This window comes from Tamandua tetradactyla, chromosome 2, assembly GCF_023851605.1.
Source record: "Tamandua tetradactyla isolate mTamTet1 chromosome 2, mTamTet1.pri, whole genome shotgun sequence".
Lineage (NCBI taxonomy): Eukaryota > Metazoa > Chordata > Mammalia > Pilosa > Myrmecophagidae > Tamandua > Tamandua tetradactyla.
Genome location: NC_135328.1, coordinates 162,807,506 through 162,824,996, shown reverse-complemented (window position 1 = coordinate 162,824,996; position 17,491 = coordinate 162,807,506). Strand labels below are relative to the sequence as shown.

The 17,491-nt window shown below is 40.8% G+C and overlaps 1 long non-coding RNA gene across 1 annotated transcript in view; it reads right to left on the bottom strand.

Moving 5' to 3' along the window:
• Nucleotides 1-1,626, bottom strand: part of LOC143662946 (uncharacterized) — a 504,552-nt gene extending 502,926 nt beyond the window's left edge. The window contains exon 1 of the long non-coding RNA XR_013165678.1: nucleotides 1,580-1,626. This is a non-coding gene — a long non-coding RNA (uncharacterized LOC143662946). The remainder of the gene's footprint in view (nucleotides 1-1,579) is intronic.
• Between the last annotated feature and the right edge of the window lie 15,865 nt (nucleotides 1,627-17,491).

The following is a 17,491-nucleotide window of genomic DNA, read 5'->3' as shown; positions in this document are numbered from 1 at the left end:
ATATAAGTTCCTTTCATTCTTTTAAGAAATTTTTAGAATAGAACTTAAAATACTAGTCGTACTAATAGTAAGAACATTTATGTATCACATTATACTTTTCATTGAACTTCTAATTGCATTCCCTTTGACTCGTTACTGTGAGATAGGTGGATCAGATAAAATCCACCCCATTTTGTAGATGAGAATGTGGACACCCAGAGCAGTGAGATGGTTTTATGACAGAACTACTCAACCTGAGCTTTGGTAGAGGCCAGTAATAAACAATCTAAAATCTCTATCACAGGCTCCAGGAGAAAGGAGAAGGGGACAAGGCATAACCATGGAGGGGCCAGAGGAAAGGAGCAGGCAAGAGTACTCACAAAACACGGGACTCGATTCTCAAAGACCCCTTCCACACACTCACATTCTGTCTTTATGAAAGTAGCTTTCAAGTATCAAACTGATTTGGTCCTGGAATGAAGTCAGTTTGGCCTTTTACCCAGAACACGCTATACAGAAAGAAAAGACCTCAAAGGACCTGCTTGGCACGGCTACCCTTTCTGGTCCTTTCACTAGTCCAGGGCCAAGATTTATGCCAGGGTAACAAGAAATGAAGAAAGGAGTGCACCAGCATCTTGATACTTCTCAGCCTCCCCAAACAAGCACATGCCCGGACTCCCAGGGCAGGAAGAAGCCCTTTGAGGCTCAGCTTTAGAGCCCATGAGCCTTCCAGAGCATGGAGAGAAGCAAATACGTAGCAATTCCATGACTAGGTCCCATTCTACTCATTCGAAAGGGGACCACATTTTTCAAAACACCGGCCTTAAAAATGGATGGCTTTATCTCTGGCAGGGACAGACCAGCCTTCCTTCCCTCCCTCTCAAGCTGGCAGGAATCTGTGAGCATCTGCCTCGCAGCCTGACTTGAGAGGTGTAACCACCAACCCATCTACTGTCACCACTGGGAGAAGTATCTAGGTTTCTTGCTGTCTTCTCCCAGCAGTGACTGTTTGATGAGCTAATGCAGAGAGTGCAGAATCACCTTCCACGTGTAGGAAAATCAACCACATCAAAGATGTAGTAGTAGATTAAGTTGCCCACTGGACTCCTGGTGAAATCTTGGCAGTTTATAGCCTAACAGGAGGCTGATGTAGCAGTTCTTGTCTTTGATGATGACACAATTAAAGTGAATTAACAATTTATTAGCTCTGACCTCCAACCCCTCTGAGATCTAGATAACATTAGCTCAATCTTATGAGTCTCAATTCAAAGTTCTCCCAAGATTTCTTCTGTGCATTCCCTGAAGCTTATACTCTCTTGAGTACATCTCTGCTCACACACAAAATACTGAAAGACTATCATTAACTATTATTTATTTAAAACTAAATGTTTCTTTGTCATGTTCTTCCACCTCTAATTCTGAGCAGTTAGTGGCTATGGTTTGGGAAAACAGCCAATTGGCACATAATGGTTTTCTGGTCTAATTCATGACTACTTTTTAGTCTTGACACTTGTTTTTTCCCCACCATATATCTCATACCTCTGCCTTGTTAACATCACCCTCTATGTTTTTCTACAGAGGCTACATTTCCTTCACTTACCTTCTTCACTTGGCTAACTCTTATTCATCCTTCAAAACTCCATTTGATGTCCATCAACAGACGAGTGGCTAAACAAACTGTGGTATATACGTACGATGGAATATTATGCAGCGTTAAGACAGGATAAACTTATGAAGCATGTAATAACATGGATGGACCTAGAAAACATTATGCTGAGTGAGTCTAGCCAAAAACTAAAGGACAAATACTGTATGGTCCCAATGATGTGAATCGACACTCGAGAATAAACTTGGAATATGTCATTGGTAACAGAGTTCAGCAGGAGTTAGAAACAGGGTAAGATAATGGGTAATCGGAGCTGATGGAATACAGACGGTGCAATAGGACTAGATACAAAAACTCAAAAATGGACAGTACAATAATACCTAATTGTAAAGTAATCATGTTAAAATACTGAACGAAGCTGCATCCGAGCTATAGGTTTTTGTTTTGTTTTGTTTTGTTTGTTTTGTTCTTATTATTATTACTTTTATTTTTTTTCTCTATATTAACATTCTATATCTTTTTCTGTTATAATGCTAGTTCTTCTAAACCGATGCAAATGTACTAAGAAACGATGATCATGCATCTATGTGATGATGTTAAGAATTACTGATTGCATATGTAGAATGGTATGACGTCTAAAAAAAAAAAAAATGGTCAGCACAATACTGCCTAATTGTAATGTAATTATCTTGGAACGCTCAATGAAGCTGCATCTGATCTATAGTTTTTTTGTTTGTTTGTTTTGTTTTTTTTTCTCTTATATATTTTTGTACTTTTTATTTTTATTTGTGTTTTCTCTCTGTGTTATCACTTTATTTCTTTTTCTGTTGTAGTGCTATTTCTTTCTCTAAATCAATGCATATGTACTGAGAAATGATGACCATACACCTATGTGATGATATTAAGAATTACTGATTGCATATGTAGAATGGATTGATTTCTATTGTTGTGTTAGTTAATTTTTTTAATTAATAAAAAAAAAACAAAAAAAAACTCCATTTGAGTACTGCAGATTGAAGAGGCGAGATTCCAGGAATCCCTTCCTAATGCCCCTTTCTGACCTGTCTGGTTTAATGCCCTTCCTCAGTGATCCCACAGCACTATGACTTCTCTTTTATAGTCTTTGTCACAGGGTCTTATCCTTATTTGTCCACATCCTTGACTCTAAGCTCTTTGAGAATGGGGACCTTATTTTACCTTTATCAGCTAACAGGTGTGTAGAGCCTGCATACAGTAGATGTTTAATCCATTTTTTTCTCTGCTTCATTTATTGAGTAATGGATTGAATCATTGATTGGTCTCTTTCAGTTTCTTAGAGACTTCATCCTCATTTAAGGCTTTCAATTGCTTTTCAAATTGATGAAGTTATTGAACAAATGAAGAACTTCCAAGTAAGCTGTAGCTCGTTCTATTACCAAGTGTTCTACTTTGATGTATCTATACTAGGCATCCAGGTACCAATGAAGGACAGCTGGCTTGGTGGCATCAATGAATCTAATTATTTTTAACAGGGCTCACATTGTGCACCATTGCCAATTTCATCTTTAGGGGCACTCAATTTGCCCTTTCTTTATGCTCTGCACTACTTATGGGGCTTGCTTCCTACCCCTAATGCACACAGAAAACTCCTCTTCAACTGGCATTTCAAACCCTTTGGACTCTGATATCCATAGTTTCAGCTCTATAACTAACTAACTCTGTGATCTTGGGCACATGACTTCCCTTCTCTGGGTTTCATTTTCCTCAGTTGTCAAATGAGGTAGGATGGAGCATTAGGGTCTGTTGTTGGAGCAAAGTCTAGGAGACACAGAGCCTGGTCAATAAAGTTGGACAAGGAAGCCAGGCAGCCGGGTAACATGGAGAGAAGGTCTGGAAGATAATTTTAAAAAGCTATCATTCCAGTATCATTCTTATCTTCAATCTGTTTAAGCCTCAGTTTTGTTTTGTTTTGTTTTTACAGTGGCGACAATACATTATCTCCATGATAGGGCTGCAGTAAGTCAAGTGGGATAATGGGTGTGAAAAAGCTCCAAAAACTATAGTCACTATGATCTTTCTAAAGCAAACTATACATATTAATGAGGGCTTTCAGTATCTTAAACTACCATTTAACAAACTGTGTCCATGAACCTGCTGTTATGAGGTATTTATAGGAGTTAATGGCTGAAGGGGTAAGGAGATTAAGGTTCTGTGGTCAAGTCAATTTAAGAAATATATGGGTTAACAAAGTAAATTCAGATTTCTTCACTGAGGAGGGCCCAGCTTTGTCTAGATACCATGCATTCTGAGTCTCTAAAAAGGGGGATATTTTTCTGCGGAGTTTCCTAATCCTTTTGGCCACAAACTCCTTTTGCTTTACTGAGCATCTCAGAAGGGCATACTTTGGGAAATGTTGTCTTAAACCAAAGGAGATCGATAACATAGGAATTTCGCCCACTCTGTTAAGAGCTTTAGGCAGGTGAGAAGTGCTTTGGGCAGGTGAGAGATATTTCCAGCATGTTTCATTTTGACCCCAAACCTTTGGGAAGATAGCCATAATCCATGGAATTGTGTCGGGTGGGGTGACTTGGAGCCAGGCCCCCTGGGTTGCAACCCTTGCTCTGCTACCACTTTCCTGTGTGATCCCTGGCCATTCACTTGCCCTTTCTGAGAATCAGATTGGTCATGTATAAAATGCAAGGCTGGAAAGCAGAAGTTTCAGGACCTCCAAAGACCAGTCACATATACCCGATCACTGCAACAAATTGTTTGCTGAGGGGAAAGGAAAGAAAGAACAAGACAGCATGTATATTTGAGCTCACAGAAAAACAAAGCAGTGCCTAGCTCACAGATAATTGATTCAGGAGTAGGTCATCTGGAACTCAAAGTTCCTTAGAAATAGTGCCCCAATCAGTCAAACCTGAGGCAAGCACTGTAGACAGTCATAAGCCAGAAGGCTGCCTGGAGGCACCCTTGCTACCCACCACCCGTTTTACCTCCTAACGCTTCAAGTGAGACTTTTCAGGGCCGGAGTCTCTTTCCACATTGCCTGGTAGTCTCAGGCTTCTGCCAACCCCCAAGCCCATTATCACCTCATCTACAGTCTATCAGAAACTGGGGAGGCTGATATCAGATGGCCTAGGGCTGTGTTAATACAGAACACACATGATGAAAAAGCTGAGCTCACTCTTCACAACTCAGTTCTTGAAATACCAAATTTATAATGTACAGAAGCCCTTTCCAAAGTTTCACTTCTGCATTCCTTACTCTGCTGATGATAAACTGGAAGCATTAGCTGTGAAGCAAGCTAAACCCAGAGGCTGGATGGAATTCAAACCCCTTTGAGTCAACAAGTGCTTTCTGAATACCTCCTAGGTGACTGGTAGCTTCTCTGAATAGGGCAGAGGGTCAGGGGAGACTTGCATTTATCAGAATTATCAAGTACCTATTGCTTTTCTGACATAGCTGTTGTCATCATTCAGTGGCACTATATGACAAGTGAGGGGACCTGAGAAGGAAGTGACTTGCTAAATATCACAGAGCAAGTAAGTGGAGAAGCCAGAATTTGATCCTAGATCTGTCTGATTCTAAAGCCTGAGCTATATCTATCACAACCAAATCACCTTACCAGTTACAGATGACAAATAAAGAATTGTTATGACCCCGAGAGGCCGATGGTGGGTCTGTAGAGAGGACCTAGGATAGGTCCTCTCTACATGGGATGGCATGGAAATGGGATATGTAAACTGGATATGTTTGTGGCTTTAGTCTCTGAGAAAATGACAAAACTAAATGCTTTTATACCTATACTATTTTTAAGGCCAGTTTAAAAATGCATGTAGTGATCAACATCCTGCCCTACAGAGTTATAGAACTATAAAAAAAATCACTATCCTATAATAAGATGTCATAGAAGTCATCTCCTCTAAGTCCATTATTTTATACATAAGAAAGAGGTCCTCAGGCCCTTTAAATGGCTTGCCTGTGGTTACGTAGTGAAGCAACTGCAAAAGTTGGCCTAGAATCTGCTTCCTTATTTGCCGTATATCCCATTACACTATTTCTCAGCCCTTTAATTGAGACTAAGAGAGTAAGCACCCCCTTCATAACTATCCATCACTCCATCTGTCCACCCAACCTTCATCCATGTATCTACTCATGCATTCACCTACCCATGCTTCCAGTCTATCCTTCCATACTCCATTCATCTACCCAGCAATTCATCTTTCAAGCAAACACTAGCCAAGTATCTAAACTGAGTCAGATCCCAAACCAGCTCCCAAATAACTCCAAGTTTCCTGCCTGTTCCATCAGCATGTTCTTACCTCTAGACACAATGTAAGACTAATTATGGACCAGAGTTCAGCTTCATTCAGCAGACTACAAACCCAAGTGTCACAAAGACACCAGATGAGAGGAGGATTCTCCAAGATTTGGACTTGACACAGCTTCCAGTCTGAAGTGCCTCCAGAGCTTTCTGGTGTGGAGCTGATGGCACATGTGTGTATTTGAGTTAGGGACTGTGGGAAGGTGATGGTCTGATATTTGCAAGTTGGTCAAGACCTATAGTTCTAGCCTAGAGCTGACCTGAAAAAAAATGTTCCCCATAAAAACATTATTATTATTTCATTTAAAAAATACAATGGGGAATATTGGCAAATTTTTGGTCTGATTATACATATCCATTCACAAATACTTGCTGAGCACAAACTGCATTTTATATGTCTTTCACTTACTGTTCACACTTTTATAAGGTAGATATCTCCTCCACCTTTATTTTATAGGAGCAGGAAACTGAGCTCAGAGAAGTTATTTAACTTGCTCACAATCACATAGATAGCAAGTGACAGAGCTATGCTGTTAACCCAAAACTCTTTAATTCAACGTTCAAACTAGACTGAGCTTCCTCCACAATAGTCTGCACTCCAGAAGAGAAAAGAATGATTTTTCCCATGAGGTGCAGGGAAAGGCTCATAGGATAAATTTTCAACCAGAAAAGGTAGGGATCTGGAGGTAGAGAGGGCAAAGAAGGGCATGCCCAGGAAGAGAAAGAGCTTGAGCAAAGCGACAGAAACAGGGAAGCATGGGCTTCCTGGAAACAACAATGGGTTGTGGGGATGGAGCACTGAGCTTGGAAGAAGTAAGTTGAATCCTGCTGTGGCTCATGATCTTAACTCTATGAGCAAAGGGAAGCCACTCAGAGTTTTTGAGCAGAAAGGCAATGGAATAAAATCTGTGTCTTCATGACAACAAATCTAGTGATGAAAGTAAAAAGGCTTGAAGGAGAAAAACTGTTTAAGAGATTAATGCAGGAGTCTAGAAAAGAGGCAATGAGAATTTAGCCAAACTGGTGATAGTAAGAAAGAAAAAAGGAAGAGAGGAACATGAAAGATGCCAAAGAGGTTAAATGGATGGATGGATGGATGATTGTCTGGATGGATGATTGTCTAGATGGATGCTTGCGGGGAGGGTGGGATGGGGGGCTTAATGGAGGGATGGTTACTTGTGCTTTGGCTAGGTATTCTCCATAGGATATATCTCTCTTCCTTTGGAGTGAAGTGTGTGCAATTTTGGGCTTTTCTGTTAGTGAGAACTCAGTAATAACCAGTAATTACAGACTAGTAAGCCTCCACTTCATTCTATTTTCTGGGTATAGATGCCAGAAAATGAAAACCTCTCCACTCATCCACTTTTCATACCACCTTGAGATTCTTCTGTCAAAATCACCATTTCATTATACATCCCTCTTTTTGATGGCTTTCAGGGACTTCCCAATTACAGCATGATAAATATCAGTTATTTGTTTCTGTCATTCATGATATTTACTGAACACTCTACTAAGAGTATAATATAAAGTATGCGAAAAGCCAGAACTTTGCTATCAAACCTAACTTGATTTACCAGATGTGTGACCTTGAGCAGATGACTGAATTGTACTCATACTTATCTATAAAGTAGAAATAATACTCTAATTCACAGGCAAATTGCGGTGATTTAATGAGCTAATACATATAAAGTACCCAGATGCTCAATAAATGGAAACCACATCGTTAAACAAGATATAATCCCGATAATGGGGCTCTTTATGAACACCTTCTCTTTCTCAAGGATCACTGTGTACCAGCTTCCTTTAAAAAGAGACTCCTAGAATATCACAGATCTGGACCATTCATCTCTGTTCCCACCACTATCCTAATAAAAAGTCCAGTATTTTAACACTCAACAGCTCCAACCTTTCCACCTCCCAGGTTTTTTTCTATGGAGGCTGACTCTCAGAGTTTAGATAAGATGCTGCATGGGGCATGATAGAATTATACTTTCTACCTTCCCGCAAGTACTCTGGAATGCAATCAGTTGTCATACCTGCTTCCTTAACACTGACATCAAAGTGAAGTGCCACATTTAGCAGAGCCTGCAAGAGGTGGTGCCATGGATCCCAGGTTACCAAGGGCTGCTTTGCAACATTTGTTTCCCTCCATCATAGTGAATGTGGTAGTTAGATTCAATTGTCAACTTGGCCAGGTGAAGGCACCTAGTTCTGTTGCTGTGGACATGAGCCAATGGTACGTGAACCTCATCGTTTGCTGATTACATCTGCAGTCCGCTAGGAGGTGTGCCTGCTGCAATGAATGATGTTTGACTTAATTGGCTGGTGCTTAAATGAGAGAACGAAATGTAGCCCAGCCCAAGCAGCACAGCATACCTCATCTCAGCACTCGCAGCTCAGCCCAGGCCTTTGGAGATGCAGAAAGAAATCACCTCAGGGAAAGTTGTTGGAACCCAGAGGCCTGGAGAGAAGGCCAGCAGAGATTACCCTGTGCCTTCCCATGTAAGAAAGAACCTCAGTTGAAAGTTAGCTGCCTTTTCTCTGAAGAATTAATGAAATAAATCCCCTTTAATTAAAAGCCAATCCATCTCTGGTGTGTTGCATTCAGGCAGCTAGCAAACTAGAACAGTGAATAACATCACGATACTAAGAATGGGAAGCATCCTTAGAAACATTGAAATAGAAAAGTACCATCGATCAAAAGAAACTGCTTCCCTTTGCTCATGCTCTTCCCTCTGACTAGATGCTGTTCCTTCACCTTCTTCACTGGTACCCTTCAAGAAGCCCACAGGAACTGTAAGAAAAATTCTTAATTTTGTACCTTTTTTGGCAATTTACTTACTTAATGCCTATCTCCCCATAGTGGTCTATGACTCTATGAAGGCAGAGACTGTGTTTATCTTGTTTGTCCTATATCCCCAAGGTCTTGCAGAATATCTGGTACACAGTCAAATTCTCAATTGTATCTGTTAAGTGAATGAATAAATGATTGACTGAAGGAATTAAAAGGCGATGAGTGAAGCAAACAGACAACAATCAATAGACAATTCCAATGCAATGTGTTAAATACGGTGCCGAAGGAAATGCAAGGCATGATGGAAACCCAGCAGAGAGTCAGGTAACAGCCTCAAAAGACTAGAAAAGGCTTCCCAAAGGAAGTTACATCCATTTAGAAATACAAATGGGAGTTGGTCATTTGGCCAATGTACCGGAAGTGCATTTTAGGCAGAACGGGTAGTCTGAGAAAAGTGGAAAGGAAAGATATCACATGATACAGTCAGAGAATTACAAGTAATTCTTTGGAACTAGAGAAAGCATCTTCCGTTGTCTTTCCCGTCTATATTCTGGCTTTATTTCACACACAGGTGTGTTTTATCAGACACACCTCTATCCAATTCCCAAAACATGGCTGGCCTTTGTCAATCACAGTGTCTTTGCTCAGGTTAGTTCTCCCGTCCTTCTCTGCCTGTCAGAATCATAACTGTTCTTCAGGAGCCAACTTTATTCTCACTTTTTTTGCTTTCAGGAACCTCCTCTGTGCACTCCATCCCCTGACAGATTGAGGTGGCTGTGGACACCCTCTTCACAAGATTGGCTTATCCAAAGAAGGGCCACACTCTGACCCTCTACCTCTCTGCTGCTCGGTTCCTGCCATACCGCATTTCTCCCCCTGCCACTACACTGCCCTTTGTCCTTCAGCCAGACAGGATGAAGCAGGAATATGATGCCAGGAGCATTAAGCTGGTATTTCAGAAACAGTTTTCATGGAACAGTGAGCTAAGCATATGATTTTTAAAAAGAAGGTTTCCAGATGAACTGTTAATTCCATTTTTAATTTCTTTGAGGTTCCCCGGGGGACTGAGCAATAGTGTTTTTGTTTCTGCAGGAAATGGAGTTTCTTCATCCTTGATCTAGGGAGATGGGTATCACCATTAAAATTGCAGTTTCATTCCTGCCCTGCATGAGAGCAGAAATAAGTGCTTTCAAATACAAAGGGAGAGGAACTCTCCTGATATATAACCCTTTGCTCCTTTTAATTCCCCTGAGTCGGGGAAGAAAAGAAAAAGCAGGTAACCTTATAGCATCTCTATCTGTCCCCCCCCCCCAACCTGCTGTATTTCAGAGAACCTTCCTTCTACAGCTTTTATCACCTGCCTAGCTCTTTCCAGGTCTGCTCAAACGCTCCCACTTCTCCCTGCCTTTTCTGATTGTCCCACTGTGAATTAATTGCTCCTTCTCTCTACTGTCTGCAACCACAGTCTTTTCTTTATGCCTCCATCTTAACACCTTTCACAGCCTGATTTTTGTAAGAATAAATTGTTTGCGTTTCTCACCAATTAGGTTATGAGTTCTTCAAGGCAGTGATTCTCAAAGTGTGCTCCTTGGGCCTACTGCACCAGCATAACCTGGAAGTTTGCTGGAAATGCAAATCCTTACTACTCCCCCTCCTCCGGCCCCATTAGACCTGCTGTGACAGAAATTTTGAGGGTGGGGTCATGCAGTCTGAGTTTTACAAAGTCCTCCATGAGATACTGAAGCATTCCAAAGTTGGAGGAGCACTGCTTTAAAAGCAAAAACAGGGGACTATTGGCACCTGGTGGAGTAACTCCTCCTCGGCACCATCCCCCACAGTAGGTCCTCAATAAATGATTTGTTAAATTGCATTGCTTAATTAATATAACCCTAACATGCTGGTAATGACAATCCATAGTGGGAAGGAACATGCCTGAAAAAAACCATTTGCTCAATAGTAGAAATGAGCTATATAGACAGTTTTCCATCCCACTAGTGCATCTTAAACCAGTATAAAATGTTTCAAAGGATCACCCAGGATAACGATGTTCATTCCAAATCAGCTGACACTGCTTTGTTTCTGAGACAATCCTGGAATGTCTAGCTCCAAGAGTTAGTCATTAATATTGAGGATGGTATTTGGTTGGACAGTTCTGAAACCTCTGTGTCCAAAAGCATTTTAGACTTGGAGCATGGAAGCTCCAGCATTTGGGAGCCCTGGCAGAGGAGGCAGGCAATAACAGTGTTTATTATTATATGGATCCAATAAAAAGCAGGTCAAAATCCTGCTCCCTAGAACACAAAAACTACCAGAATAAGAACCTGAAATAACACATCTGTCCTATAAGGTATTATTTTCCTCAAACACCAGCACTGTAAAGGGTTTCACTTTACTTATCTTCCTCAAAAGAGACTCTTAGCTCCAAAACAAAACATAACAATTCCCTGACCCAAATCCTTTCTACTGCATATTTTTCCCCCTGAGAGTGCCATATATATATATATACGCACACATGTATTTTTTTCACACAGCCACATTTTAATCACACAAATAGGATGACGTATTGCCAGAGGATTTTTTTTTCTCCTTACCGATTTCCCCCCCCCATTTAATTCCTTCCTTCCTTTTCGATGCATTTTATTTCTTTAAGGAGGGTCAGTGCATTTTAATCACAATGTACACTGGCTTGCTAGAGCTATTGAAGAAAGAATTCAAAGCTCAGCCATTCAGTTTATTTAGATGGGAACTACCAAGTTCCCATCTTTGAGAGAAGCAAAGGGTAAAATGAAATTACACAGCCTTTTGGCTTATTTCCCATTTCTGTGTATATAAAGGCATGCCATGGCCTTTGATGCCCTGGATTCTGGAACAATACTGCCCTAGTTCATCTAATATTAATAGCATGTCATTGGGAGAGATAAATATAAAATCCAAATTAAAAAAGAACAACTGACTTGGCAAGATTATCAAAAGTTCTTCATCCCTTATTAATTGTTATTTTAAAATAACAATCATCACCAAAATACTAACTAGTATTTGTATACTGTTTTACAGTTTACAGGATGGTTTTACATCCATTAACTCAGTTAACCAGCATGAGCATTACTAATAGCTGAGATTTATATAGAGCTTATGATGCACCAGGCATTGTGCCAAGCACCTTTCACGGATTATGTGACTCAATCTTCATAATGTCCCTCATGCACATTCTCATTGTACATAAGTGAAAACTGAGGTTATGTGGCATGCACTAGGTCACACAGCTGGTAAGTGGAAATCTAAGATGTAAATACAAGCCCTCTGACTCTACTACTATTAATTGCAGCATCTCAAGTGAAAGAAATTCAGGCTCCTCCAGGTAAGGTAATATGCCCAGGGCCTCTCAGCCATGAGGGGCAAAGTTGGGGCTGAGAACCCTATTCCCGATTCCCAGCTCATCTTATCTTCCTCAAAATAGACTCCTCTAACTCCAAAACAAAATATAACAATTCCCTGACCCAAATCCTTTCTACTGCAGATTTGTTCCCCCTGAGAGTGTCATGTATGTATACACGTTATTTTTTCATACAGCCAGGTTTTAATCCGCAAATGGGTCCAGGAAAGACAAAGGTCTTTTTTGCTCCTCCAGCCTGCTTCCTCTGCAGACAGGACTCCTAGCTTAATTTCCCTTCTATAATTAGCACAGGAAAAAAAAAAAAAGACGGAGAAAACCCGTGAAGAATGAGAAATAAGTGCTACTGAGAAAGAACATAAACAGAGCAAAGCAATAGGCGGCGGGGAGGAGGGCTGCAGATTGGAGTGTGAGAACAACGACAGGAGACGAAGACCTTTTGTACTTGCTAAATTCAGAAAGCCCACATTGTACTGCATAATGGAAACCACTCAGATCAGCTTCACATGCCCAGGCGTTCCACTGCAGACAATCTCTTCACAGAGAAGTGTCATTCTGTGGGAGGAATGGGGAGATTTGGACATGGCTGTCCTGATGAGATCATGGATTTTGAGAGGGCAAGGTCCATGTCTATGCCTTGTTTGGAACTTCCAAGGAGTCATGTGGAATTGAACTGAACTGCACAGAGTCTGGCTGCTATTATCACCAAGAGATGATGCTTACACTTCTCTAGCTCATCTGTAAAATGGGGACAGTACTAGTACTAGAGTTTAACCTGTTCTAAAGGTTAAATATGATGACATACAAAAGGCATATAGCACATCATCTGGCCCTTGGTGGGTGCTCAATAACTGTTTTTTTGGTTATTATTATTATTAAAGTTAATGTTGACCTCAAATGAAGTCATGTCACTATATACTATCAATACTACGTACCATTCAGTCCAGTGTCCTCATTTTATGGATGAGGCCCAGAAAGGGAAGGAGGCTTATCCAAAGTCACTCAGCGTTTAGGGTAGAGGGAAGTAGAAGGTCAAGTCTGCCACCTCCTTCTCCTGATATATGCTTCACTGACATTAAGGGATGGAGCTTAACAGAAGCATCTGGCAGCTACTCCCAGTCTAGGAAAGTAGACGGTTGAAGGAACTGATTCAGAGCCAAATACAAATGACCTTCATTGTGAGCCTACTATGTATTAGATATTTTCAAAAATACTATCTTACTGACTCTTCAGTATAAGCCTACAAGAAGCAGGCATTAAGTCCATTCTGCATCTAAGGAAACAGGATTGGAAGTCAAAAGGAAACAGGATTGGAAGTCAAGTAATTAATCTATTCTTTATTATTAATTGGATTAAATTAAATAGGTATATAGCCATCCATCTAGTAAGTATTGGAACAAGGATTCCACTCAGGTCTATTTCCCTCCAGAGCCTATGATCTTTCATTCTGCCACACCAGAATGGGAAACAAAAAAAACAAAATCTGAAGTTCTGAGAGAAAGCCACCACTAATTCTACTCCCAGCAACAAAGAGAATTCAAAGTGCAGGAAGCCAGAGAAAGTATTATGAAGTCATCAAGTCAACAAAATGGCCTCAACTAAATGCATAAAGCTATTGATGTTAGGGCCATGCTTGTCTGCAGTCTGACCTGCCATCTGCAGCCACCCTTCACCCCCAACGACATGCACCTTTGTCCAGTCAGCATTCACCCATCACCAGGACTACTGCAGTATTTTCTAGCTGTTCTCCCTTCTTCCACTCCCCCATCTCATCAGTCTATTCTCCACAGAAGCCAGAATGACCATCTCAAGAGGTATATCCATTGATGCTCTCCCCCTGCTTAAACCTGCCAATGGTTTCCTGTCTTAGAATAAATTCTGAACTCTTTATTGTGGCCTTTACGCGCTCTTACATGATTTGGCCTCTACCTGCCTTTCCAACTTCATTTGACACCTCTTCCTCCCTTGAACTCAACACTTTGAGTACTAACCTTTCTTCAGGTCAAAGACCCCATGCTCTCTCCCGTCCCAGGGCCACAGTGCTAGGCTACATATTCCACTGTCTGGAGCTCATCCCCTACCCCACACCCAGGGCTCTATAGGTCTTCTTACCATATCCATCTCAGCTCAGATGTAACTTCCTCAAGCAGTTCTCCCCTCAGCATCCCAGTAACCACCAACCCCATCCCGCTCCATGGCATCACCTCTTCTTTTATTTTCTTCACAGCACTTTTCACTAAGAGTACCTTTCTTTGTTTACTGATTTGTTTTCTGTCACCCTCTGGTCAGAAAAGTATCTAGAGATTGTAAGTATCTAGAGCTGAAAGTTCTATGAATAGATGAATGTAAACAGGAGAGTCTAATAGTGGGTACCTCCCAGGGACACAGCTGCTGATTATTATCACCTAATTATGAACAGGGGAGATGCTAGTGCTTCCAACTAAAGAGGGAAGAAAGACTTCCTCCCCTCTATTTTACAAATGGGTGATCAGGGGCAGTTATTTTTAAGACTGTTTAGAAGATACACAGAATAAGAAGGAAGCCATCAACTGTCCACCCTTGGTGAGAGTCATCTGACAGCAGGTGCTTTGGATTCACTTACTGAATACTAAACTGGGTTCATACAGGACTTGGGATCCAAAATGGAAGAGTCATACTGACACCTAAACCATCGACCTGACATAGCTAGAGCAGTTCCTCAGGGAAAAATAGCACAGAAGGAACTGTAAGCTAACAGTGTGCGTCCAAACCCACAGTGGTACATAAGCACACATGCCCTCCCACCAGGTAAGAGGCAAATTATAGCAAAGGAAGAGTTTTCCCAAAATCAGTTGCTCTGCTCTCCTTCCTACTCCCACTATTATTTTGGCAGGCTTTTAACTGATAAATATTAGTTTGACCTTAAAATGCCACACTTTCATGTTGAAATCAAGGCTGCTAACATAACAGATAATAAAAATAAATTCTCTTATAGCAGCCCTAAGTCAATTGCTCACTGGTGATGTTTCAACCACAAAGGAAGGTTAAATACGCTGCAGGGTAAAATTTTTGGTTACACCTGCATGATGGGAAGAGAGCTAATGACAAAATTAGCTCCCACCCACTGAAAGCTTTTTATATACCAGGTTTTTTGATTTTTTACTTCAACATATTAATACATTAATAGAGAAAAACCATACAGTCATTTGGACAGAGGCATGAAAACATTTAGTAAATGTGTATTATAAAGTCTTAAACTGAGAATACAGAGAAACTTTCTTCATTATACCAGGTATTTTTAACATATTGTCTCAGCCTTATGAAGCTCTACAAAAATAAGTGGCCGTATCCCCATTTTACATTGAATTTCAGGGAGGCTAATGAACTTACTCAAGCTTAACAGTCAAGAATTCGGCGAGCCAAGGTTTGAATCCAGTATATCTGGCTCTGAGGTCACACATATTCCACTATGCTCAACCCTCTTCCTGTCTTCTAGAGCTGAAATCTGAGACACCTACAAAAATCCAAAAGCCACAGCCAAAATTAAGAGAACACAGCAGTTAAGGAAGCACACCCTTTGTGTCAGCAAGGCACCTTCATAGCTCTTTTCCTTATGCCTGTCCGCAACCAAGCTTAACCCCCCAGATCAGTAATTCACCCAAACTAACTCCATGACAGCCTAAAATGGAAAAAAAAAAAAAAAGAGCACAGATAAAATGTGGCAAATTGCCCTATGGGATTTCCCGTTGGACTCATTCTCCAAGACAGTGGCTTTCTCTTCAGTTCAAATACAAAGACATGTGAAGGTTAAACAAAAATGGGCTGGAGGGTGAGTAGGAGGCTTACTTTGCAACACCAAACAAGCCCAAGGTAAGTACAACCAGCTCTTGAATGAGACCAGTTTTTTTTTCTATACATTTTTTCCAAGTAAATCAAAAAGTACCCATTATCTAGATAATTTTGATAGAAGAAAATGAAATTGTACAGAGAGCCCTCACAACAACGGTTGCCCTGAGTCTACACACCCTTGGTAGGGGGAGGGGTGGCTTGTTCATTCATTTGTGCGTTCAATCAGCAAATCGTTTCTGAATGCTTAGTATGTGCGAGGCATCTGTTGGATACTGAGGATAAAGAGCAAAATAACATGCAGCCTCTATCCTCAGAAAATTCCATCTTACAGGAAAGAGAGACAAGTAAACACACAATTCAGAAGAGCTGGATTCATAGTACAAATGAGGTATATTCGAGGAACTGTTGGGGCAAAGAAGGAAACTCCCAGCTTGGTGAGAGTGTAGAAGAACAAGTGGGTCTTCATCAGAGATTTCAGAAACAGAAGATTATCTCAGGCAGAGGAAACAACATGCAAAGGCATGGAAATAAGAAACAGGGTTGATTCCAAGGTGAAAATGACTCAAATTGGCAGGGGATAGAAGTGGGAGAAAGACAGATGCGACAGGCAAACATAGGCAAAGTTAGTACTTTTCTATCCACTTCCATGTTACCCAACGATGCCTGAAAAGGATATGTTTGGGATAGGAAATTCTCACAGGTCCAGAGGGTGACACAACACCCACACCACCCCATTCCCATGTGGACTTTCTTCATCCGACTCCAGTCCATGTATGGGAGAGGTTGATTCTTGGGCTAGTATATATCAACTGAGAATGCTGCTCCATTCCACCACTACCTCTTCAGAGAGGTCAAGAGAAATGCCACAGGGAATGTAGCCTAAGAAAGCCAGCAGGAGTGAGAAAGAATAGTGAAGTTTCAAGAATGTTATCACCCAATGCTACATCAGCTGCAAGGCTTCCTCTGAGGCAGCTCCAGTCTCATCCAAATCCTACCTGTATCCCTTGGAAAATGCATGAATTCTCTGTCTCTGTCTCCTCATCTGTAAAATTGGGAGAATGATGCCTATAGCATAGGGTTAATCATTAGGATTACATGAGATCTATCATATTAATGCCAATTGCAGCGTCTGACATACAGTACTTCCTTACTATACAAGTTAACTTCTATTCCCTTCTCCCTAATTAAAGAGACATTCATGGGATAATGGCCATGAAAGACGATATTGCCAATTTCTGCTTTATCTTTTTAACAAATATTCATAACATATGTGAAATATGTTACAGTTTTAAAAGCTCTTTAACATCTGTTAGCTGACATGGTTCTCTCAACAATCTTTTGAGTTAGATAGAAGGAGTTATGACAATGACACAGGTGAGAAACAAGTGACAGATTCACAGTCATCAAGTGACAGAACATGAACTTGACATCCATTCTTGTCTCTAAAGCCCAAATCCTTTCTACCACGTGGCATTGCCTCTCTGAGTACTCTTCTAGAAAATTGGAAAACATTAACTAGGCAGAAATTAGCTACAAAGGCCACTTTTATTGAATGCAACATTAGTAATAATCCCTTATAAATTATGT